The sequence below is a fragment of the Tamandua tetradactyla genome, chromosome 1, assembly GCF_023851605.1.
Source record: "Tamandua tetradactyla isolate mTamTet1 chromosome 1, mTamTet1.pri, whole genome shotgun sequence".
In the NCBI taxonomy this organism is placed as follows: Eukaryota; Metazoa; Chordata; class Mammalia; order Pilosa; family Myrmecophagidae; genus Tamandua; species Tamandua tetradactyla.
In genome coordinates this window covers 69,016,310-69,042,637 of record NC_135327.1, presented here as the reverse complement: position 1 = coordinate 69,042,637, position 26,328 = coordinate 69,016,310, and the positions used below count along the sequence as shown (strand labels likewise).

The following is a 26,328-nucleotide window of genomic DNA, read 5'->3' as shown; positions in this document are numbered from 1 at the left end:
CACAGCTACAATCAACTGACTGATGATTTAATACACCAGCCTTCTGGTTGTCAATTAGCAATGAAATATCCTTGCAGCCATGATCAGGCCAGTGCCTGCCTGACCAGACAACTGGACCTCATTGCTTGGCCAAGTTGACACCAGAATCTAACCATCACAGCCAATCAGATTATGCTTATCTGTTAGTAAGAATTTTTCCCAAAGAGGTGTCATTTTGTACTTCTTGCATGGGGAGGATGTCAATTTGTCATTATCTAATGAGTCTGATTGGTGGTGCAAATGAGGTCAGAATTCCCTATCAACTGTTTATCTGAGCATTTTAATAGTCATAAGTGATCATTGCCATATCTATTTCATTAGGGATTACAAATCAGTTATACTGTAATTCTGTCATTTTTCTGCATATTATGACTTGATTTTTAAAAAATGAGTGCAATTCTCAAGAAAACAAGATAAACGGATGATTACTTTCCTTTTGAAGCCAGTTTTAATCCTTGTTTCTTTTCATTCTCCATCTTCACGGGGAAAGATGAGGGGTGTGTGCATGTGTGGTTATCAGTTCACGGGTTTTAATACATTTGTTGTTTCACTCTGATGCAGTGATTATTCCTTTTGATTCTTGAATTGTTCATCCTTAGCCAGGTGACTTCTTTTGACACAACCCCAGTAGCACTGATCACTTTCCTGCTGTCTGGTAGAACAGTAAGTACCATGCTCATCTTGTACATTTCCTGACTTGGATCCAGAATGGGTTATTTCTCCCAGGATATTGCTTTGGCTGGGCAGTGACATTTAGAGACCTGGTCTCAGTTGGTGCAAATAATTATCCTTGATGAGTTGAAGAAATCTTCTAAGAAGTGCATGTAAATATAAATCAATCAACCAGAAGCAGAAGAAGTTTAAACCCAAGAAATGAAAATAAGATGGCAAACAAAAGAAATGTAGAAGCACATCCAGGGAAAGCAATCAGATTGAGATTTAGGACACTTGATTTTAGACCCAGTTCTGTCATTAATTGATGAAATACCTTTGGCTTCTTCTTCTGAGAAGTGGTGAAGTATGGTAGGGGTGAAGTACACTCCACCATCTAGAGCTCTTTTGTTCTAACCTTCTCTGAAGCTCACTGCCAGTACTTTTTTCTAAATGAGGTATAATTTGTATAAAATAAAATTAAAGATTTTAAAGTGAACAACTCAGTGATATTTAGTACATTCACAATGCTGTTTGCAACTACTACCTCTATTTAGTTGCAAAATGTTTTCATCCCTCCAAAAGGAAGCCCTGTTGTTTATTATAAAGTCACACCCATTCTTTCTCCCTCAAGCCCCTGAAAACCACCAATCTACTTTCTGTCTGTGCATTTCCCGATTCTAGATATTTTATAAAGCATTTCTTGGAGGGCAGGGCTAAAATTTTTTTTTTTTTAATCAGGGAATGTCCTAATTTCTCCTTTATTCTTGAGGGATAACACAGAAGTCTTGGTTGAAAAACTTTTCTTTTTTCCAGCACTTAAGAAATGTCATTACAGTCTCTTCTGGCCTTTATGGTTTCTATTGAGAAATCCCGTATATGTGACAAGTCACTTCTCTGTTGCCTCTTTCAAAATTCTCTCTTTGCCTTTGCCTTTTTGACAATTTGATCATAGTGTGTCCTAATGTATAGCTTTTTGCATTTATCCTTGGAGTTAATTGAGCTTTATGCATATGAAGAAGATTCTTGTCTTTCATTGAAGTTTGAAAGTTTTCTGCCACTACTTCTTCAAATATTCAGTTTACCTCTTTTTTTTCTCTTTTTCTTTTGGGATTCCCATTTTCATACATTGGTACACTTGCTGGTGTCCTAAAGGTCCCTCAATCTCTGTTTATTATCTTCTTGCTTTTTTTTTCTTTCTGCTTCTCAGACTGAATAATTTGAAATGAACTCTCTTCAAATTTAAGATTCTTTCTTCTACTTACTCAAATCTGCTAATGAAACCCTTTAGTCAGTTTTTCGTCTTAGCTATGGTATTTCCGGTTCCAAAATTTATGTTTGGTTCCTTTTTGTAATTTCTGTCTCTTCATTGATATTATTTATTTATTTATATATGAACCTGCTTGTTTCCTTTAGTTTTGGTCTATGGTTCCATTTAGTTCTTTGAGCATATTTAGTACTGTTTGATTTAACAACTTCATCTAGGAAATTCTATGTCTGTTTTTCCTCTGGGAAAGTTTCTGCTAATTTCTTTTGTGAAAGGGTGAAGCTTTCTTGTTTCTTCACATGCTTCCTAAGTTTTTGTTGAGGACTATACACTTTGAATAGTAAAGTGTAGTGTAACAGGATAATATCTCTTCTTCATGAAGTTTTTGGTAGAATTCACCAGTGAAACCATTTGGGCTTTTTTTTTTTAAGATTGTTAATTATTGATTCATTTACTTTATAGATACAGTTTTAATCAGATTATCTATTTCTCTGTGTAAGTTTTGGTAGTTTGTGCCTTCCAAGGAATTGGCCCATCTTATCTAAGTTATTATATTTGTATGCATAATTATTTCTAGTATACCTTTATTATGCTTTTAATGTTCATGGGATCAAGTTAGTAATTTTGCTTTGATTTCTGATATTGTTAATTATTGTCTTCTCTCTTATTTCTTGGTTAGACTCACTATAGTTTTATTAATTGTATTAAGTTTTTAAAGAACTATATTTCATTTTCCTTGATTTTCTCTGTTTTCAATTTCATTGATTAATGCTCTAAGTTTTTTTGGGGGGGTTCATTTACTTTCAGTTTAAACTGCTCTTCTTTCTCTAGTTTACTAATGTGGAAGGTCCCTTACATTTTGATAAAACTATGCTTTCATTTGCATTTAGTTCAAAATATTTTGAAGTGTCTCTTGAGACTTTTCTGATCCAAATATACTTGAGAAGCATATTGTCTTATCTCAAAATATGTGAGGATTTTACATCTGCCTTTTTCATATTGATTTCTAGTTTAATTCTGTTGTAATCTGAGAATATACTCTCTATAATCTCTACTTTTTGAAATTTGTTTAAGATGTGTTTTACGGCTCAACGTGTGGTTTTCCTTTGTAAATGTTTAATGTGAGCTTGAGAATTATATGTATTCTGTCGCTGGCTTTATCAAATTGATTGATAGTGTTTTTCATGCCAGTTACATTTGTTGTGATTTTCTAGCTACTTGATCTACCAATTACTGAAAGACTGAATTTATATGACTTTCACTTCTCTATTAGAATGTAAATTGTATTTCTTAAAATTGTTTTCATTATACTCTATATTGTAGTATACATTTTTTAACTTATCTAAAGCCCTCTTCAAATCAGACTAGACTTCTTCATGTGTAATGCAGTACTTTACATCAGTGTATTCCCAGTTCTTTCTGTATCTCCCTTATGACATTGACTTCATTCATCTCAGTTATAATCATTCACTGCATTCTTATTATTACTTTTATAAACAAGTTACATTTTAGATAAATTAAGAATAAGAAATGAAAACAGATTTTATGTTACTTCATTTGTTCCTTCCCTGATGTGCTTTCTTTTCTTATATAAATCCAAATTTCTAACATATCATTTTCTTTCTGCCTTAAGAACTTCTTTCAACCTTTCTTGCAGGGCAGGTCTACTGGAATTGAATTCTCTCAGGTTCTGTTTTTCTGAGAAAGTCTTTATTCCAATCCTTCAGTTTTGAAAGGCAAATTCACTGGATATAGAATTCTAGTTTGGTGGATGTTTTCCTTTCCACACATTAAAAATTTCATTTCACTCTTTTCTTGCTTGCATGATTTATGATGAAACATCTGATGTAATTCTTGTCCTTGTTCCCTTGTAGCAGGGTGTTTTTATGTTTTCTGAGTTTTTGCAAAGGTTTCTGTTTTTCTTTTCTGAAGTTTGAATATGATATAGCTAGATGTAATTTTTTGGTATTTATCTTGCTTTGTGTTCTCAGGGCTTCTTGGACCTGTGGTTTTGTGTTATACCATGATTTTTTTTTTTATGTTTCTCTGTCATCATTATTTCAGATTTCTTCTATTTCTTTTTCTTTTTCCCGTATGGTGCTCCTATTAAGCATCTGTTGTAACTTTTGAAGTTGTCCAACAGTTCATGAATGTTCGGTTCTCTTTTATACATTCTTTTCTTTTTCATTGCATTTCAGTTTAGGAAATTGCTATTGAAATCCCTCTGAGATCTGATTCTTCTCAGCGGTTTCTAGTTAACTAATGTGGCCATCAGAAACTTTCTTAATTTCTCTAATGGTGTTTGTGATTTCTAACAACTTTTAATTCTTTCTTTGAATTTCCAGCTCTCTTCTGAAATTATCCATAAGCTCTTACAATCTGTCTACTTTCTCCCATTAGAGTGCTTAACATGTTAGTCATAGTTACTTAAAAATACCTGTTTTATAATTCCAACGTCTGCATCTCATCTGAATCTGGTTCTTATTCTTTGAGCTTCAGACTGTATTTTTCTTGCTTTCTGACTGACATAATTTTTTTTTTGCAAGTTGCACATGATGTATGGGGTAATAGGAATAGAGGTAAATAGTCCTTTAATGTGAGATTCGCGTTGACCTGGCTAGCAGCTGGAGTATACTTAATATCTTGTTGTGTCTGTAAATGACAGATGTTTCAAACTCTTCTTAGTGTTCTTATTTTGCCATTCCTATTGTTTTGGGCTTCTCTCTGAAACCTCCTTAGGGTGGAATCTGCGTCTTTCATCTCTTTCTGCTGTAAATCACTACTATTTTACTGGAGACACATTGGTGAGTAAAGTATTTCCCTGTCTTTGAAGTTATATAAAAACATGGTACCCAGGCTTACAAAGAGGATTTTAGTAGGAACTTTGAATGATGATGCCAGGTGGAAAAATGAAAAAGCACCAAAAGAAAATCAGATTAGAGAATCATGAGACAAAATTTACCTGGCACCTCTGTGATGGTTAATTCCATGTGTTAACTTGGCTAGGTTATGATGTTTTGTTGTTTGGTCAAGCAAGGACTAATTATGACTATGAGTTATTTCATAGATTAATTTAAATCATTAGTCAGCTGACGGCATCCATGGCTGATCACAACTACAATCAACAAAGGAGATTGCATTGAGCAATGAGAATAGTCTCCTAATCCAATCGGTTGGAGGCCTTAAAACCAAGACTGAGATTTCAGCAGTCAGAAAGAAGAATTTCTATCTCTACTTCAGCCAGTCAGCTTCTCCTGAGGAATTCATAGTCTCTTTCATTGGGTTTCCAACTTTCAGCCTGCCTTACGAAATTTGGACTTGCCAACCTTGTGGTCATGTGAGACAATTTCTACAATAACTCTCTTAGTATCTAACATTTTTCTTTATCTATCTATCTATCTAATCATCTAATCTTGTTGGTTCTGTTTGTCATCAAAATCTTGACTAAGACAACCTTCTTTCCTGCCCCAACAGAACTCTGTTCTCTGCTTGTTTCGTTTTCAAAGTCTCAGCCTTGTGAACTCAAATGATTAGAATTGTACATGGAGAGAATTGCTTATCTGACATCTTGTGGTTTAAAGAAATGTATCTGCTTGTGGTGCATATGTGAATTTCAGTCCATAAAGTTAGGTATACAAGTAGTATAATTTTACTTTTTTAAAAATTGAACTTAATTTGTATTTTTGAGCCCCTTAATTTCTGAAACTGAATTTTGACAATCTAGTGTCTCTCCTCCACACCCTTTTACTTAGGGCATGTACCAGATCTAAGGACTTAGTCTATTAATAATCATCTGTGCTGGTAGGTACTGAGGCTTTCTTAATTCTGCTTATTCTTGGGCTGTTGATACACATAATCATAGCTACGTCTTTTTGTAATCTGGACCTTTTCTCATCCTTGGTTTTGATCATCATCTGAGTTTGATTAAGATTTTTTATATTTCCATGCTTTTTTTGGGCAGACAGGAAAATATTTTACATTTCTGCAAAACTCAGGGGCCACAAAAAGTTATTTGAGGTTGTCCCAGACTATCCTCCGCTTTTAATCTGCTTTTCTCATTTCTGTGCTGAGCCGTGGAAGAAACTGTCAAGGCTGTGTTACCTGTTGGGGACCCACAAGAAAGGAAGGTAAAGGTTGATTCTGCCTTCAGCTTGCTCAGACATATTTAGGAGGCTCTTTTCTCACCGCGTTTCCAACTTGGGGTGCACACAGGACTCAGTTTATGTGTCAGTCACCTCATAAATGTTCAAGCTTCCCTATATTTCTCCTTTCCGTCTTCCTCATACAACTTGGGGAATTTTTTTTCCATTCTGTAGGTCAGGCAGAGTCATCACATACTGATAGATGTGGTAGCCTGCAGAAATGAAAACTATTATTACTTTTACCATTTCTCTACCAGCTGCTAGGTCCACACCATCTCACAACAGAACCAGTGGTATCTCCTTGATCCATTTAAGCATTTCTGGACCAAATGTTTTTATGGACATTTAAACATTTCTCAGGCCCTCCTGTTACCCTCCATGAATGATAACTATCCACATTTACACAACCCATTTCAACAACACACATTGTGAATCATAAAGGAAAAGTTCAAAACGTCACTTCCATCCAAAATACCGAACTCATAGCTTACTACTTTGCAACTTCTGGTTTCTCTGTTCTAATAAACTTGCAGGATGCTGAGCATAGTAATAGTGTTCTTATCATCTATAGATCAAAACAGGAGACATTTTTATAGTTTAAGCAGTCCTTTTGACAATACGGTAGGATAATATTTTGCCAGATTCATTTAAGTATATTTCATACCTGTTATCTCCTTAATATCTTCTTTGACATTAAAATAAGAAGTTGATACATTTTTGCCCCCAAGGAATGGTATATATGTATTTATAGCAGAACACAGAAGACCCAGTTCTTGATTTTCAAATCTCAAAACTCTATCAGTATGTGATGACTCTGCCTGACCTACAGAATGGAAAAAAAATCCCCCAAGTTGTATGAGGAAGACGGAAAGGAGAAATATAGGGAAGCTTGAACATTTATGAGGTGACTGACACATAAACTGAGTCCTGTGTGCACCCCAAGTTGGAAACGTGGTGAGAAAAAAGCCTCCTAAATACGTCTGAGCAAGCTGAAGGCAGAATCAACCTTTACCTTCCTTTCTTGTGGGTCCCCAACAGGTAACACAGCCTTGACAGTTTACGTGGAGCTCTTTCATACGATAACTCACACGTCTGAATTCTTATGTGCCAACAACTGGGCTGAAGATTTCACAGGAATACATTTGTTGATTCTTCACAACCTGAAAGTACTTAAATAGGTGGCTAAATATCATAAAACAAGTAGGTAGTGAGTTGGGCTTTGTACTCAGTTCTGTCTGTTTCCCATGTGTGTATCATTCCCCATGAACTGTATCCTTAGTTGTCACAGAGATGCAGGCAGGTTATCATGTATGGGCACCACACATTGGAGTAGCGTTACCTCTTATGTGGTGCATGTAAGCTCAGATGTGGGATTTTACCAACTCTGCAATGAAGGCATCAGACACTGCAGAACTGTGTTTAGACAATATAGGAACTAAGTAAAATGTCATGGCAAATGCATTCTCTGTTCAAGAGCGAGTTTGTCTGTTCTTTTTACACTTTGACATCAAGTTTTATTTTAATTAACTGTTTTACAAAACCTAAGTAAGGGCTTCTAAATTCCTGAAGGGAAAATTCCTTTCCTTCCCTGATGCAAATTTCGCTGAACACTATTGTTTCTGAGACATGGACTTTAATTCTTGTAAAACTGTATTTCTATAAAATCATGTACATTTTAGCCTCTGGATGAATCATGTTTAGTCTCTTACAGAAGAATAATATAATTCCTTTTAGTAACTAATTCATAGATTTATTTATTTTACATGTTTTAACTTAATGTTTTCATTTTTCAAAAATGTGTGTGGGGCGGGCCGCGGTGGCTCAGCGGGCAAGAGTGCTTGCCTGCCGTGCCGGAGGACCCCGGTTCGATTCCCGGCCCCAGCCCATGTAAAAAAAAACAAACAAACAAACAAAATATAATAAAACAAGAAAATGTTTAAAAATGTTTCCCTTTCTTCCTCCTTTCCTTCCTTCCTTCTCTGTCTTTCCTTCCTTAAAAAAAAAAAAAAAAAAAAAAAAAAAATGTGTGTGTGTGTTCACGTTTGGCAATGAAAGAAATTTGGGCATTTTCTTTCCTCTTATGTATTGCCATACATAAGACCAGAAACAAGTAAAACTCTCAGCACCTTAAAATATATCTTTCTATTTTTACTACATTGACTGCCAATATGTACAGCTGATGGAGAGCTACTATTCTCTCAGGGTGCAAACGACAATGGCACCAGTTTGTGTGAGAATCCATAGCATGACAAGGTCATCATTTCTCAAATATTTAGAAGTTGTAAATAAATTCTAAGGATAAAAGTACGAGATCCCTCAAACATCTTTCTGGGATTTTCCCCTTTCTAATAAGTGGATTAAAAGAACACTTTTGAATACGAAGGCTCACCTGCTTTAGGTGTAGGTGCATTTGGCTGATGAGAAAAGACATGGATTTCTTCCCTGCATCTAACCACTGCTGTGTGTTTTAGTGGCCTACACATTGGTCACATCTGGTGGTTCTGCTGATTGGGGCTGCATTGAGCAAGAGGTTCTTTTGTTCTTAGCTGGAGCTCACACCCATGCCTACCGGTTGGTTGGGTGTTGGTCCAGTTAGTCTGATCTCAATGGCAATGACTGATCTGTTCTACTCTCAACTTCAGGAAGCCAGCCCTGATATGTTTTTCTAGGTGGAATATTGATTGCTACACCAACTTCTGTTCTCCACCCTTTGCTGTATCCACCTTGCTTGCAAAAGATTCTGCAGCCTTTCCATCAAGAGGTGGAGTATTTCTTCACTTCTTAAATCTGAACAACAGAATGTGAGGGGGTGAGATTATAGACCTCTGGGCCTAGGTGTCCAGAGGCTGAGCATACTTCTGTGTTCTCTACTGTTCTCTGCTTTTACCCATTGCCTTAACTGAGCCCCAGACATGTATGAGATCCCAGTCAAGATCAGCAAATCCACACAACCAATCTCCAGTCAATCTGCAACCCCCTGAAAGCCATGCCAGACCAACAAAAACTGCCCAGCTGCATTTCACACTCTTAGCAAAATTAAATGCCTATTATTGTATGCCACTGGGCTAATTTAGTTTGCTGCACGTCAATATTGGGGCACTAATTAGCCATTACACTGTGTGATTTTATGCAAGCTATCAGCCTCTTGATTTGTGTTTCCTACCCTTTGTCTGGAGAAGGCAGGGGAAAATAGATTGAGGGGATGGTCTCTTGGTACTCTCTTAGGGAAAGCCTATGGGGATGCATATGTATGTCTATGCAAAAGTGTATTTTAATAATAGTGTACCAGATTGTAAGATACCTGATATCCATTATTTACTGTCAGAGTTTTGGGTGGGAAGGGGATGGGGTGAAGTGAGGATAAATGAATGAAACTTAAATTGGACTCATATTTGTTGTTAGTTGTTGCCCTTTTAGTTTCCTCTAAATGAAAGAGAGTAAGGATGAGCAAGAGACAAAGAAGAAGAGGAGAAGGAGACATAGACTTTAAGACTTTGCATCGCATGAAATCAAAGTTGTTTGCTTTTCTGATTCCCTTGTCTCTTCTCTTCCATTCTCCATACTAGGGGTGTGAAAGCAGAACTCCCATTTCACCCAGACTTCAAAGCCATGCCCTCCAAAGACTTTGTCGTCATTCTCACTGATAGATGGTTCGACCATGCATTAATCTCATCCTTATATGGACATGACACAAATAGCCAGGCCAAGGACCTCAAAGGTCTATTCCTTCTTAACACTTTTCCTTGAATTCTCACCTGAAATCTCCATGTTTGGCTGGATTTAATAGTCCTTTGGGCTCTGCAGGATTTGATGAGCAATGATTTACTGCCTGTGATCTGTGTACCTATTATGCACTCTAAGGACACATTATCAGTATAAGTTAATGATAGCCAGCAGACCTAACAAAGCATCTAGCAAGGCTGACACCATGTGTCACTGAAGACTATGGTGCAACCTTAGCCAGGGGATTCCGCTAGTCAAGGCCAGCTCAGCACAGTTGTAACTTTCAGGAGCATCTCAATAGGACTTACCCTTACAAGATGAGCTTGAATGTCCTTCATGAAAGAAACACCTGGTTATGAACTGGGCTGAATATGGTATAAGATGGGAGGGTCTCTTCAAACTGTGAGAATGGTCTGTGTTTGGAGATGCTCCTGGTCAGTCAGTTGTATGACCCCCTGATTGCATTACTGTCCATGACATTGGCCTGCTCCTGGTGTAAACTCTTGTAAGAGTGCTGCTTAAGTAAACTTACTTGAGCATCAGATGGTGCCTGAGACTCATTTTTGACTTGGATTGAACCAAAGAAAAGATGTTGCTTCTTGAGACTGCCCCTTCAAGACCCCTGAACATGATGGTACCACTTCTTTTCCAGCCTGATAGAAATCTTAACTCTTTCCTAAAGAAAATGTGCCTCCTGCCCCTTCTTCTTAAATTAGCTACCTTAAAGTATGTTTACCGTATCTGGCTTTAATTTTCATTGATGAAATGGGAAAAATAATATCTACCTTTCTCAATATTGCAAGGCTATTGCAATGATCAAAAGGAATGCTAATGTTCAAAATGGAGTAAACATTGTGCACCAGAAACCCTGTAGGATACCCCAGAGGATTTAGCCATGGATTCTGTCCTAATAGAGAAGGGAAACATGTTTATTTCATGGATTCTTCTCTAGATTTTCTTGATTCCTTTCCCCACCTCATGGGAGTGTTTTAGAATGGAAATGAGGATCTTTGTGATTGCTAGGAATCTTTTGACAAGATACTAGAAAATGAAATCAGGAGCAGGCAGTGAAAGCTACAATGGGTGAGTAGACAACTTTGTCTAGAAAAATCTTTGCTCCTTCATCACGATTTGGAAATATATTTTGCAACTTAGGAGCGAAACAAAAATTCCATTAAAGAAAGGAACACATGGCAAAGGCTTCCCTAATACACTCCAAACTTCTAAAGAGAAGCTGAAGGTTACTGGTCAATTGGATTTATTACAGGCTAATAAACATAATTTCAGAATAATTTTCCACTCTACTTTCTGTTTTATTTTATAAATGGTGGGTAGTTGAAAATGTCTCTATTTTGAAAATGCTCTTCTTTAGGAATTACTTTTTAGCAGTAAAGTGCATTCAAATACCATTTATTGTCTGATTTGAAATATTGCCAATCCCTTTGCGCTATCTCATATATAAGAGATACACTAAAGAATTATTATGTAAATATATGAAAATGTATTCTAAAAGTTATTTGGAGCATTGCTGAAAATAGTAACAAATTAGAATCAGTCTAAATATTTAGCAATGGAACATTGTTAAAATAATATATGATATATTAAAACAATGAAATTACACAGTCACTTAAATTTATTTATGGAAATATTTTTGTTTTGTATCTTCATATATATATCAATCTCTGAAAGATAATATACATAATGTTAAAGAGGAATTTCCCTGTTGGGTGGATTGTGGGTGATTTTAATGTACTTATTATATTATATATAATGTATTTAACTATAATTTTTCATCTTGAAATACAAATACAAATCATGATAATTATATGGCAAGAATTATTCTTAATAAGTCTTCATCAAGAAAAGTCACAAAAAAGCATTAATCTTCTATTCAACTCCACTTAACTTGCTGAATGAAAGAAAGTAGTAGTCCAATGTAGCAGAATTAAAGAAAGACAAAGAGTTCATTCTAAACTTAGATGACCTTGGCTTAGCCTAAACTGCACATACATACTTGGCACATCACTTAGTCATAAAAGTAGTTTTGGCATTGTAAGTATCACAATCTCTTTTCAAGGACACTGTTTGTGAGAACTACTTTCTTGGCATTTGATGCTAAATTATTATTAACTGACATGTTGCACTTAATAGTTTGTGCTCTCAGTTCTGGTTTATATAAAAAATGTTTGACCATAGCTTTAAAACACCTCATCATCTGGGTAGGGGAACTTGTTAGAACTAAAACGGTAGTACTAGTTGGCTAGTTAGTGTTACAGCTTACCAAACGTGGTCTTCATTCACTTTCCTGGAGTCCTCAGGCAGACACCTGCTGTTACTATTCACAGTTGCCCAGGAGTAAGCAAAAGTCAGACGTGGCCAGAGACTTTTGATGCATAGAGCCACTTTATGTAAAAAACTCTCTTGACTCTACCATTGAAGCCAAAAAAAAAAAAAAAGACATCAGAAAATATTTTTTTTTGGGGGGGGGGGTGAGAGAGAGACAAGCAAAGGAAATTAGAATGATTTATCCCCAAGTGAGTTAGTTACACTACTTGTGTAAACAAATCATAAATCTTCTAAAATGTTTGCCTCTGTCAAATTGAAAATGCCATTGATTAACTGAAGTATTCCCAAGGACTTTGTTGTGGTTTGAGGCTGTATGTACCCCAGAAAAACATGTTCTTAAGCGAATTCATCCCTGTGGGTATGAACTCATTGTAAGTAGAATGTTTGATGAGGTTGCTATAGTTAAGGTGTGGCCCACCTCAATCAGGCTGGGTTGTGATCCTATTACTGGACTCCTCTGTAAGCAGAAGGAAATTCAAACACACATAGGGAATGCCACAGTAGGGGCAACCAGAAGCTGAACATCAGTGGAAACTGGAAGAGAAGGAGGTGACCAGGAATTGCAGCCATGTGACTTCCTATATAACAAGCTAAGAACCAAGGGTCACCAGCAGCCAGTCCTAGAATGCCAGTCTTTGGGAAGAAAGCATTGCCAAATGCTTTTCCCCAGCTTCAAATCATAAGTGAACAAATTGTCATTATTTAGGATGCCCCATTTCATTTTATTTGCTTGGAGCAGTCCAGTAAACAAAATTGTAACAAAACTTTCAGTATAATAAACCTGGAGGTTTGTTTTGTGTCTTTTAAAGAGCACATGATGAAGAAGAAGAGAGCTCTGCCCAGTTTGACTTGAGCATAGAATCTGGCTCTCCAGTTTACTCCTTCAGATCTTGGTCTCGTGTTTCATTCAATCTCTTCTATATTGAGTGCACTTTTTCTGTCCAATGTGCTTCTATCTCAACTTACACCAGGCTTTTTGGAAGAGTAACTTACATGTGCTGCCTTTACTTTCTGATCTTCTCCTGGATCCTCAACAAAACTGAGTCTGAACTTTACATTTTGTCACGAAAAATGCTTGTGGCTCAAAATGCTCCCTCAGAGGTAACGAATGACTTTCTCATTACTCCATTTCTTTTCATTTGTTATCACATTCAACTTCTCTGTAACATTTTATAGCTCTGACCACACTTTTACAGCTCTGCTTCAGGAAACTCTTTTACTTCGGTGTATGAAAATCTATTCTTATTTTATCAGTTCCTCTCCCTCTTTCTTGCTTCACTCCTCCTTTCTTTTCTTCTTTTCTGTCCTTTTTTCCCTTCCACTTATCCCTTAAGTGTCATTATCCTTGGATTTCTGCCTTTGGAATTCTCTTCTGTGGTGGCAAAGACATGTTCAAGTCCTAACCCTTGGTTCTGTGGGTGTGAACCTATTTAAGAACAGGATCTTTGATGATCATTCCATTTGGATGAAGCCAACTGGAGTGTGGGTGAGCCTTAATTTAATATGGCTGAAGTCCTTATAAGCAGAGAACCTTCAGAAGCAGTCAGTTAGAAGTCAGTAGGAACCAGAGGAAGAGACAGGGAAAGACAGATTTCTATGTAACAGAGGCTTGATGGAAAGCCATCACCAGAATGCTACAGACTGGACAAATCAGTGCCTTGATTTTGGACTTCTAGCCTCCAAAACTGTGAGCCAAATACATTCTTATTGTTTAAGCCATTCAGTATCTGGTATTCGTCAGAACAGCCCTGGAAAACCAAGACATCTTCCCACTTGTATATTCTCTCTAGATTATCTCAGCCTCTCTCTCTTTTAAAATTTTCAATGTCATTTTATTGAGATATATTCACGTACCATATAATCATTCAAAGTGCATAATCAATGTCTCACAATATAATCATAGGGTTGTCTACTCATCACAATCAATTTTTGAACATTTTCACTATTTCAGAAGTACATATAAGAATAAAAATAAAAGTAAAAATAAAAAAGAACACCGAAAACATCCTATGACCCATATCCCTTTATTGTTATTATTAACCATTTATTTATTTATTTGACTTTTTAAAAATGAAAATAGCATATATATATATAAAAGCAATAAATTTCAAAGCCAGGCACAGCAAATAGTTGTAGAACAGATTTCAGAGTTTAATATGGGTTACAATTCCACAATTTTAGGTGTTTATTTCCTGGTCTAAGATGCTGGAGACTAAAAGATATTAATTTAACGATTCAGCAATCTTATTCATATGTTAAATCCTACTTTCTCTGTGTAATTCCACCATCACCTTTGATCTTTCTAACACTTTTTTAGAGGTACTTGGGTTATGTCCATTCTAATGTTTTCAAGTTGTAAGAGGTTGTCAATAATATGGGAGAGGGAGATGGAACTAGCTGATGCTCAGGAGAGGCTGAGCCCTCTAGATTTCAGGGCTTGTCTGGTCCAGGGACCCATCTGGAGGTTGTAGGTTTCTGGAAAGTTACCCTAGTGCATATAACCTTTGTAGAATCTTATATATTGCCCTAGGTGTCTTTGTTATTTGTTGGAACGGTTTTGTCTGGGGGTTGGCAAGTTATGATAGGTTGCAATGTCTAACTGAAGCTTGCACAAGAGTAACCTCCATAGCAGCCTCTCTACTCTATTTGAACTCTCTCTGCCACTGAGACTTTATTAGTTATACTTTATTCCCCCTTTTGGTCAGGATGGAACTGCTGATCCCATGGTGTCAGGGCTGTATTCTTCCCCAGGAGTCACCTCCCATGCTGCCAGGGAGGTTTTCACCCCTGGATGTCATGTCCCATGTTGAGGGGGAAGGCAATGATTTCACTCGCAGAGTTGGGCTTAGAGAGAGAGAGAGGTCACATTTGAGCAACAAAAGAGGCCCTCCAGAAGTAACTCTTATGCATACTTATAGGTAGGCTAAGCTTGTCTGCCACCTACATAAACTTCACAAGAGTAAAGCCCAAGATTAAGGGCATGACCTATTGATTTGAGTGTCCCTAATATTTGGCACAGTATCTGGGTTTCCCTGGTGGTAAAGTTTAATAGCTCCAAAATTTTTCTCCCATCCAGCAAGGGATTTTGCCAATACTTTTTGATTATCTGCTTAGTATATTCTAGGATATATCCAGACATTACACTAAGCTATACAGGATTAAAGGCTCTCATTCTTATTCTGGGTTCTCCGTGTTTCAGTTGTTCAAATGAGCTATTCAGACAGGTTGAGTTAGATTATGTGCTACAGAAATTTAGGTTCCGGACAAACTAAACCTTTCTTTATTTTTAAAGAGTAGATATGGTTCTAAAATATATAAAATGTTTTCCTTACCCCTGTGTTCTGAATTACTTTTAATCACAACCTGATTGTCTTCATTCTTATCTCTAAAAAGCAGGTTATAGATATATAAAACAGCCTCTCAAAATCCAGAAATAATAATGATCACTTCAGATTAAATATGTTTGCTATAAGAGCTTAAATCTAGGTCCCTGCTTTCTTTTCTTTTTTTTTTTCCTGATTAAACTGTCCATATAAGTTAAATTAGGAAATGCACTAGTCAAAATTTCAATTTTGTACCAAATAAATATTTCTTGCTTTAGTCTCACACAGAAGTTGAATTTTAAAAATATGAATGACTATCTATTTTCCACACCCTGCAACGTTGACATTCTTTTGTTCTTCCTCATGCAGAAACATTTTTAGATTTGTACATTTAGTCACTATCATTGTATATTCTAGGCATTCCTAGATTATAACATCTCAGTCTTTATCATCTACCTTTCCTTCTGATTTCATATGTGCCCCCAGCTCTCTTCCCTCTATCATTCTCACATTCAGCTTCATTCAGTGTACTTATATTATTGTGCTACAATCAGGTAGTATTGCGCTATCCATTTCTGAATGTTTACAATCAGTCTTGCTGCACAATCTGTATCCCTTCTGCCCCATTTACCCAATCTCTTCCTTATTTCTATCTACTGATGACCTCTGTTCTTCACTGAAATTTCCCAAGATCACTCATTAATATTAGTTCATATCAATGAGACCATATAGTATTTGTCCTTTTGTTTCTGACTAATCTTACTCAGCATAATGTCCTCAAGGTCCATCCACATTGTTACATGCTTCAAGACTTTATTCTGTCTTACAGCTGCCTAATATTCCAATGTATAGTACAGCTTGTTTAGCCACTCATTTGTTAATGGACATTTGGGCTATTTCCATTTCTTGGCAATTGTAAATAATACTGCTATAAACATTGGTGTGCAAATGTCCATTTGTGTCCTTGCCCTCATGTCCTCTGAATAGATACCTAGCAATGGTATTACTGGATCATATGGCAATTCTATACTTAGCTTCCTGAGAAACTGCCAAACTGCCTTCCACAGTGGTTGTACCATTTGACATTCCCACCAACAGTAGATAAGAGTGCCTCTTTCTCCACATCCTCTCCAGCACTTGTCATTTTCTGTTTTATTGATAATGGCCATTCTGGTGGGTGTGAGATGATATCTCATTGTGATTTTGATGTGCATTTCCCTAATAGCCAGGAAAGTTGAGTATCTTTCCATGTGCCTTTTAGCCATTTGTATTTTCTCTTCTTAGATATGTTTGTTCATGTCTTTTGCCCAGTTTTTAATTAAGTTGTTTATCTTTTTGTTGTTGAGTTGAACAATCTCTTTATATATATTCTGGATACTAGACCCTTATCTAATGTCATTTCCAAATATTGTCTCCCATTGTGTAGGCTGTCTTTTACTTTCTTGACAAGTTCTTTGACGCACAAAGGTGTTTAAGGAGATCCCATTTACCTATTTCTTTCTTCAGTGCTCATGCTTTGGGTGTAAGATCTAGGAAACCACCTCTTATTACAAGTTTTATAAGCTATTTCTCTACATTTTCTTCTAAAAGTTTTATGGTCTTTAGGTCTTTGATTTTGAGTTATAAGCATTTTCTAAAGGAGACCATGAAATAATTATTTTTTTGTTTCTGGCTTATTTTGCCTCACCAAATGTCCTACAGGTTCATTCACATCATTGCATGCTTCACAGCCTTGTTCCTTTTTGCACCTTATTATTTATTCACCTTTTGTCCTTATAATTTTACTAATTTTTCCATACACTGGATAAAGGGGGTATCGGCCACAAGATTTGGTCACAATTTAAAAGCTCTGCAATTATTCAATTGTTTTCAAGAATCAAAGCTACTGGAATACAGTTAAACATTTTCAGATATTTTCTGCTAGCTATTTGAATTCACTAAAAACTAAAAAGGGATATCTATACAGTGCATAAGAAAAGCCTCCAAAATTACCTCTTGACTCTATTTGAAATCTCTCAGCCACTGAAACTATTTTGTTTCATTTTTCTTACTCCTTTTTGTCAAGAAAGCTTTCTCAATCCTACGATGTTGGGTCCAGTCTCTTCCCCTGGAATCATGTTCCATGTTGCCAAGGTGATTTACACTCCTGGGAATCATGTCCTATGTAGTGGGGAGGGCAGTGAATTTAACTGCAGAGTTGGCTTCAAGAGAGAGGCTACATCTAAGCAACAGAAGAGGTTCTCTGGGCATGACTCAAGCATAATTATAAGTAGACTTAGCTTCATTTTTGCAGGAATAAATTTCATAATGGCAAGCCCCAAGATTGAGTCAAGCTCTCTCGTTACTTCAAATTCCATCTTCATCTCATAGCTAACAATTATATATATATCTGTCACTCAAATTCTCTTGAGAGCACCAGCCCCAAACTTTCATTTGCTACATGGCAATTCCAATAGGATATGCCACAACAACTCCAAAAAGACTTCTTGCTTTTCTATGACTACTATTTTAATTAATGTGCATCACCCTCCTGAGAGATCATTCCTGCTGAAAGCATCACTTCATTCCACACAGGCCAAGATTTTCACTAACTCTTGCTCATTTTCCTTCTGTGCGTCTTTGCCTGATATACTTCCTTGCTTACTACCCCTGTCTTATTTCTGATCCTTACCTCCTTCCATCTGGATTACTACTAAAGTCTTTGATTCTGTCTTTCTGCTTATCATAAACTTTCCCCCTCAATTAGTAGTTTAACGGTTCCAATATCTTTCGCAACAAAACCCTGATGATATCACTTTTCCCAGACACATTTACTGCCTCTCTATTGCCTGAAATTTATGGTGTAAACTCTTTGGTCAAGAACTTCTTTGAGACTCTTTGTTATGGTGCCCAACCTGTCTTCCTGTTTGGTGTTAGCTAACTCCTGTTTTAACATCTCCATTCATCTGCTAATGTTCTTCTCTCTACTTCAAATACCATTTCCTTTTCCATCCACTCCTGTTTGTGTTAATTCAATTCACCCTTCCTGACCTAACATATTCAACTATGGGTCAAAGAAAGAAATAGGCATTCCACTCTCTAATAGAGGGTGGACTGTGGCCTGGCAATATAACAGACATGCAAATCAGTAAAGGAGCCCACTAAGACATAAAGAACATGGTATCCACATGGCCATCCATTCTCAAGGGACGTTACTTGTGGATCTATATCGGTCTGGGGGCTGAGTCTTTAGTGGTGGTGTTCAAGGTTTCCTGTACTGGACCTTGTTGCGCGTAGTATTTTTAAATCAATTACTTTAATAAAGTCATATCAATGACCCTAATAAAGTCATAACAGGATGCTGGAGCAACAATAAATGTGATGGAAGGCTTTAGCTAGCAGAAGAAGAAATAGACTCATACTTTATTCATAATGAGGAGAGTACTATCCTGAGAATAGGTATGTGGAATAAGCAAACACACCTGCCTGCATTTGAATCCTAGCAGCTCTTCATATATAAGCTGTGGTTCATGGGTTGCCATGGATATTGGAGACCTTCAGTTTATTCATCTGTAAAATGGGAACAATAACATTAACATCAGAAGGTTATGAATTCAAATATGATAACTTCTGTGAAAGTACTAGGAATATTCACATAGGATATAAATTTGACATCTCTATCAAGAAGCAAAGAGTAACTCCTCAGCTGTTATCTTAAGGACATAAAAGTATGCATGATTGAATCAAATATGATATGCATGATAAAGTATATGGGAAACAAATGGAATAACAGGAAAATTTTCCTTGTTTCCTATATTAGTAATTGAAACCTTGCTCAGGGCATAATTTTCCTAGATCTTTAATGAATGTTTCACACAAAAGCGCTATTTACCACTGGTAATGATTCAACACATACTAGTGGAGAAAAATACTTAATTCTTTTTACTTCTCACAGCATTGTCTATGTTTGATTCATCCCTGAGGAAATAAACAAAGATTAGATTTGGAATAATGGTACATTTAAAAAAAAACAGAGATTGTGATAACATGCATTCACATTTATTTCATTTGGTTTTGCATTATTTCCTTAAGAAAGTATTCTACTCCCACATGTAATAATTAGGTGCTGTTGGATAGTAATTTTGCCATTGGTTATTTGAATACTGGACTGTTCATGAAGATATTAAAGTTTCCTCTTTGAAATACTTCTTTACAAAACTTGTTGGTTATTATGAATTTTGTTTATTCTATTTTCACACTTAGGGCAGAAACGTGTACTCAAAAGGGGCATCTAACTTTAACATGCTGAGAAACAAATTGTTATAAAAATTGAGATGTCATAATGACAGATTACATTGTCTTGTGGGTGGAACCTGGGTATTCAAATCAGGAATTTTTTTTCAAATAATCAAGACCACCATGCATTTTATCTATGTGTCAGGCAGTTCTGAAACAAAGACATGATTATTGATTAATTTTATTTGAACAAACTGAAGATCTCAGGTAAGATTATTTGTTCAAGTTCACCATTCACCAGCTAGGATGTAGTAAAAGCAAGATTAGAAATAAACAAGATTATGTCTTGTTTATAAATAAGCAGGAATCAAACCCAGTTTGCTAAATCTAAAGTTGGTGCAGTTTGAACTCCACCAAGCTTGAAATCCATTAATTAGATTAAAAGTCATTGTGCAAGGGGCTGCCAAACTTCTGAAAGGGAGAAGTAACCTTAACATGAATTTAATGTGGCAGAAAAGTGTTGGACCTGAGGCAAGGGAGTAGATGACTTTGAATTCAAAGCTATTAATGAGTTTATCTCAAGGATACTATATTATATTAAACTCAAGGCAAAGTAGTATGGAGTGCGGGGTGGGTGCAACGTAAAAAAAAGAAATATTTAAATAAAAAATTTGGACGAGCAGCATGCTTTTGTGAAACCTCTGAAGTAGGTGGTCTTTCTGAGAGGGTAGGAAGAGTCCCATTTTGGCACCATCCACCATACTGTTGGGATACTCTGAGGACTTTGCTCCGGTTGCAAACTATTAGTTGAATTCCTAATTTTCCTACTCTTCTTTGCTAATGAACCTTGGTTTTGTGAGAGTTGGCAATGTGCTCAGCCCCCAGGCAGTGAACCATGGTTGGTATAGACTGATTTGACCGACACTGGCAGTTCTGTTCCTTTTTGCCAGATTTTTGGTTTTATAGATTTCCTGGTAGTCATTTGTGCTGTTAGACAATATTTTTGGTTCTTATCATTCCAGACACTTGGTTTGATTGCACATGCCTACCTACCTAAATTTATGCATGGCCATGTGATTTCCTTCAGCCTTTCATATGTGACCAATGTTGTGTGCAAGTTCTGAGTGACAAAAACTCCTAATGGTTGATGTGATAAACACCTATTCCCTTCCCTTTCTCTGTGGCAACTGAGAGCATTCTAGACATTAGAGGATCTGTTGACCTATGTACCTGAGGGAGAATACTATGGAATAGAGATCCTGAAGAACTCAGATTGACAAAAATAACAAGAAGAAGAAACAAATCTTCCTGGTTCTAAGACACTAAGGTTTTGGGGTTGTGTGTTATCTCAGCATTTCATAGTCAATGTTAATCAATACAAGGACAGACTCAGCTGATGCCATCCCTTATTTCTTTCTGATTTCAAATTGGCATGATGCCTCAAGATGGGACAGCTATATTAATAAGGATGGGGGTAAGACATACCCAATTGTGGGTGTGGACTTTTGATTAGGTGGAGATGTGACTCCACCCACTCCAGGTGTATCTCAATTAGTTTACTGAAATCCTTTCAAAGACGAAACATTTTGTAGAGGGCCAGAAACAACAGAAATGACAGAACCAAGAGAGAAAGAACCAATAAAAACTTTGGAGCCAACAGAGAGAGCAGAGTCACAGATGTTTGGAGATGCTTGGAGCCCAGCAGATGTTGCTGTGTGCCTTCCCATGAGATGTTAAGCAAGCCAGAACCTGAAGAGAGCCAAGGGGAACCAAGAGATGTAAGCCAGCCCCAGAGAAGCAAAGTAAGAACTCCCACAGGAACAGAGACTGAAAGCAATTTAGTCTGGGAGCAAGGGAAAAGCAGATGCCAGCCATGTGACTTCCCACCTGACAGAGGTGTTGCAGACCCACTGGACTTTCTTGAGTAATGGTAACCTCTTGTTAATGTCTTAATTTGGGCAATCACTTCCTTATAACTGTAAAATTATATCTCATTAAATTCCCCTTTTTAAAAGTTGTTCCAAATCTGTTATATTGCATTCTGGCAGCTTGCAAACTTATACAGAAATATAGAAATATCTTGGGTCCTTCTTGACATCATTGAATATCTGAACCAATTCTAGCTATTGACTACCACTTCAGAAAAATACTCCCCCCTCCCCACTTATGGTGCCCAGCCAGATAGTGGCAGTTTCCATGGGAAACTGGGGGAGTGGAATGTTTGCTCTCATTGTATTTACTGTGGGTGATCCTTTTCTGGGTGATTTCACAGGTTGGAAAGAACCTGGGGAGACTAATTCCAGTGGATTACTATGACTTCTCCATCATCTGTTCACACTTGATTAAAATAGAAGGTAAGGTTGACAATGATATGTTAAGGTCTCTGAGAACAACTGTATTTCAGTCTAGTTCTTTGTATATATGTGTGCTTAATGTATATTGAAAATATATTATTTGGAGCATAAAGTCCATGACATATTAATGTTAATACTTTTATCAAACTAAGACACTGTTCTTCATATCTTAAATGATTTTTCCTTAAATCACCTTGTGATAGTCATCACAGTTACTATCTCCTTTATTTTTTTCTTCTGTATCTTTGCTTTATATTTTTCTATATGTTTTCCTTGTATTGCTAGGTATTTCTCATAATAGTACATTGTGGGATTTATTTTAAAACAGTTTAAAATTTTCAGCCTTTTATAAATAGAATTTCAATAAATTATTTTACATAATAGGTAAATGATCACATTTTGGGCAACCAGCCCTCTCACAAAAGACATGTAAATGAGGTAATTAAATATATTTTTAAAATCTTATAAAAACACCAAATATTAAAAAAGCATTGGATATATGTAGAATTTTGTTTTCAGACAGATAAAGTAACAGGAGAAAGATTTACCTTCTGCCTGAAACAATTAATCAACCTGACAAAATATATAGAACGATGGTGTACTGGCCTGAATTTGTGGACCCCAGAAAAGTTATGTCCTTTAATCCTCATTCAGTATTGCTGGTGGGAGTTTTTTGATTGTTCCCATGGAGAACAATGCTCAGTTGTGGGTGGTAACTTTTGATTAGATGGTTTCCATGAGATCTGTCTCCACCCATTCAAGGTGGAGCTTTCAAAGGGCTCAAGCTTACTGGAACCCTTTAAGAGGGAACCATTTTAGAAAAAGCTTTAGAGCCACCAGAACTGACAGAGTTCACACAGTCAGAGACCTTTGGAAATGAAGAAGGAAAATGCCTTTGTGGGAGTTTCATGAAACAAAAAGCCAGGAGAAGAAAATACATTTTTTAGAAAATTGAATTTAGCAATATATAATATTTAAAGTAATTGGGGATTATCTCAGGAATGGAAAGCTGGATTATCTTTGGAAAATTAATGTAACTTACTATTAAGAGCTAACTATTAAGCTCTTTCAGAAAGAAAACTCAGACAATCATCTCAATAGTTACCAAAAAGAATTTGATAAAATTCAACATCCACTTCTTAGTTCTTACCAACCTAGGAATAGAAGGTATCTTCCTCAGCCTGATAAAGGATATCTACAAGTCACCTACCACCAACATCAATGGTTATAGATCATTGATCATATGCTCTAGAACATGGTAAGAATGTACTTACCTTGTACTTGTTTGAAACTGTTATGTACCCTAGAAAAGCCATGTTGTCTGAATCTAGTCTAGGCAGACCTACTGTTGAGTGGGACCCTTTGATTTGGTTGTTTCCATGGAGATGTAACCCCATTCATTCAAGGTGGGTCTTAATCAACTTACTGGAGTCTTTTAAGAGAGAGATATTTTGGGAGAGAGCACAGACATAAATCCTCCAGGAGATACTAAGCAAGGACCCACAGAACTGAAGAACCCAGAACCTGGAGGGAGCTGAGGGAAGCTAAGAAATGAAATCCAGAGTTTGCCCTGAAGAAGCTAAGATAGGACCCACAGGTGCTTGGAGAAAGAATGCCCCAGACATGCTAAGAGAAAACCTGAAGGACACAGAGAAAAAGCCACTGAAATCAGAAGTTGAAAGCGATGAACGAGGAACAAGGCCCAGCAGATGCCAGACACATGCTTTCCCAGCTGACAGAGATGTCCTAGATGCCGACAGCCTTTCTTCAGAGTCTGGCTATCATCTTACCTTAAATTTGGACAATTCATGGCCTAAGAACTGTGCATTTGTAGTTTAATAAATTCTCCTTATAAAAGCCAATCTATTTCTGCTATATTCCAGCAATTTTAGCAAACCTAAACAGCAAATTCAAAATTATAGCCAGTGCAGTAAGCAAGAAAAATAAATAAAAGGCATTCATTTAGGAAAGGAAGAAATAAAATTGTTTTTTATTCACAGATAAGATTGCCGGTATGGAAAATTTGAGACAATGTACAAAAAACATACAAAAATCAATAGCTTTTTAGTTTAAATTATGTCTTAGCTTGTTGAGCTGCTATGAAAATGATCACACAGTGAGTTGGCTTAAGCAACAGGAACATATTGTCTTATGGTTCTGGAGGATTGAAGTTTGGTAATTTTCTGGCTGGTTGATGATCCCAGGTTCCTTGGCTTGTATTCCTACCTTGGGTCACAGGGTTACATCCTCTAATTTCTTTTCCAGGTTCCACTGACTTTCATCTTCCAGCTTCTCCCCACGGCTTCTCTGATTTTGGCTTCCAGTTTCTTAATCTTTATTTGGCCTCCAGTAATCTGGATTAAGTCTGATCTTCATCCAGTTTGGTCTCACCTTAATTTAAAATAACATCTTCAAGAAATCTTATTCACTTTCATAAATACTCATAGCAGAAAAGCAGAAAACCTCAAAATCAATAGATAATTTGACCAATTTTAAAAGAAAAAAGAACACAAGAATAATTTTAAAACTGTGAGGAATGGATAATAATAGAAAAGCAAAGTCATTAATATAGAAACTAAAATTGTAATAGAGATGATTAAAGGGTCCAAAGTGGATTATTTGAAAAAACATATAAAATAGAAAAACTATGGCAAAATTGAAAAGGGATAGAGGAAAAAGAAATGAAATGATCACAGAATCACTTATACAAAGTAGTGATTTTGAAGGTAATATAAAAAATATTAACAAGAAATGTAAGCAGACAGTTTTGAAAACTTAACTGCAAGGGAAAAAATCCTAAAATAATATAATTTAGCAGAATTGATTCCAGAAGTAATAAAAACTTGAATATTCCTATAACTATTTAAAAATATGAGGCAATAGTCTTCCCCCCAAACCTGACCCAGACAGTCTACAAAACTTTCAAGAAACAGATCAATTTTAAGGAGAACTTTATGCCAATTGAAAATTTCAAGATGAAACACCTCCCCAACCTAACCCCGTGAAGTTAGTGAACCCTAATATCAACACCAGACAAATGTATTATGAGAAGGTCTCACACAGGATCATTTTCTCCTATGTTTTGTGTATTTATATATTTGTACATGTATCTATATATATGTATATTTCAACCAATTTATGAAAAGCAAAGACATGTGATCAAGTTATATTTTTCCTAGTATAAATGATATTTATTTCAAAAGTCATTCATAAATGTAAGAAATTATACTTATATATTAAAATATAGAAAATTTGATCACTTAAATGCAGGCAGGAACACTTTTTTTATGACTTAATATGAATTAATTACCAAATTTTACATGAGAAAATCTTAGTAATTATAAACATAGGGAGAATACCCTTAATTAGGCAGAGGATTTTTAAAATTATGTATCATCCTAATTGGAGAAAGCTTGGATAGATGCCTTTTAAATTTCCAAATGAGACAACAATGACCACTATTAAGTTTTATTCAACATTGTGTTGGAATGTCTAGCCAGTGCAGTCAGTCATAAGAGTAAAATAATTTAGGGGTTGGAAAGGAGGAACTAAGAATGTTGCATTTCATAGTTGATACACAGTTATAGAGAAAATTCAAAAATGTACTGTCAAATTATAAAAAGTAAAAGAAATAGCAAATTGATTGAACATATGATAAATATAAAAGCCTTTCTTTTGTTGAAGAGTTTTATTATAAGAATATTCTTAACATTTGTTGGACATTCACTATGCTGATTTGACAGTATTATGCACCCCAGAAAAGCTGTGTTTTAATCCTGATTCAATCCTGTGGAGGCAACGATTGCTTTTAATCTTAATTCAATACTGTAGGTTGGAAACTTTTGATTAAATTATCTCCATAGTGATGTGGTATGCCCAATTGTGGGTGTGGCCTTTTGATTAGATGGAGATGTTTTGATTTGTTTACTATGTTGGTTAGTTTACTGGAATCCTTTAAAAGACGAAATATTTTGGAGAGAGAAACAACAGAAGCATCAGAGCCAACAGAGAGCCAGTGTAGATGCTTGGAGAACAGAAACTTTAGAGAACAGAGACACCGATGCTTAGAGATGCTTGGAGCCCAACAGATGTTGCCACGAGGTGTTAAGCAAGCCAGAGCATGGAGAGAACCAAGGGAAGCTAGGAGAAGAAAACCAGCCCCACAGAAGCAAAGGGTAGAACCCCCACAGGAACAGAGGCTGAAAGCAATGGACTGCAGGAGCAAGGGGCCAGCAGATGCCAGCCACGAGAATACCCTGCTGACAGAG

At 36.3% G+C, this 26,328-nt stretch overlaps 1 long non-coding RNA gene across 1 annotated transcript in view; it reads left to right on the top strand.

Moving 5' to 3' along the window:
• The window catches only part of LOC143684805 (uncharacterized), a 110,633-nt gene that overhangs the window by 46,956 nt on the left and 37,349 nt on the right, over positions 1-26,328 (top strand). The window contains exon 3 of the long non-coding RNA XR_013176180.1: positions 21,979-22,060. This is a non-coding gene — a long non-coding RNA (uncharacterized LOC143684805). The remainder of the gene's footprint in view (positions 1-21,978; positions 22,061-26,328) is intronic.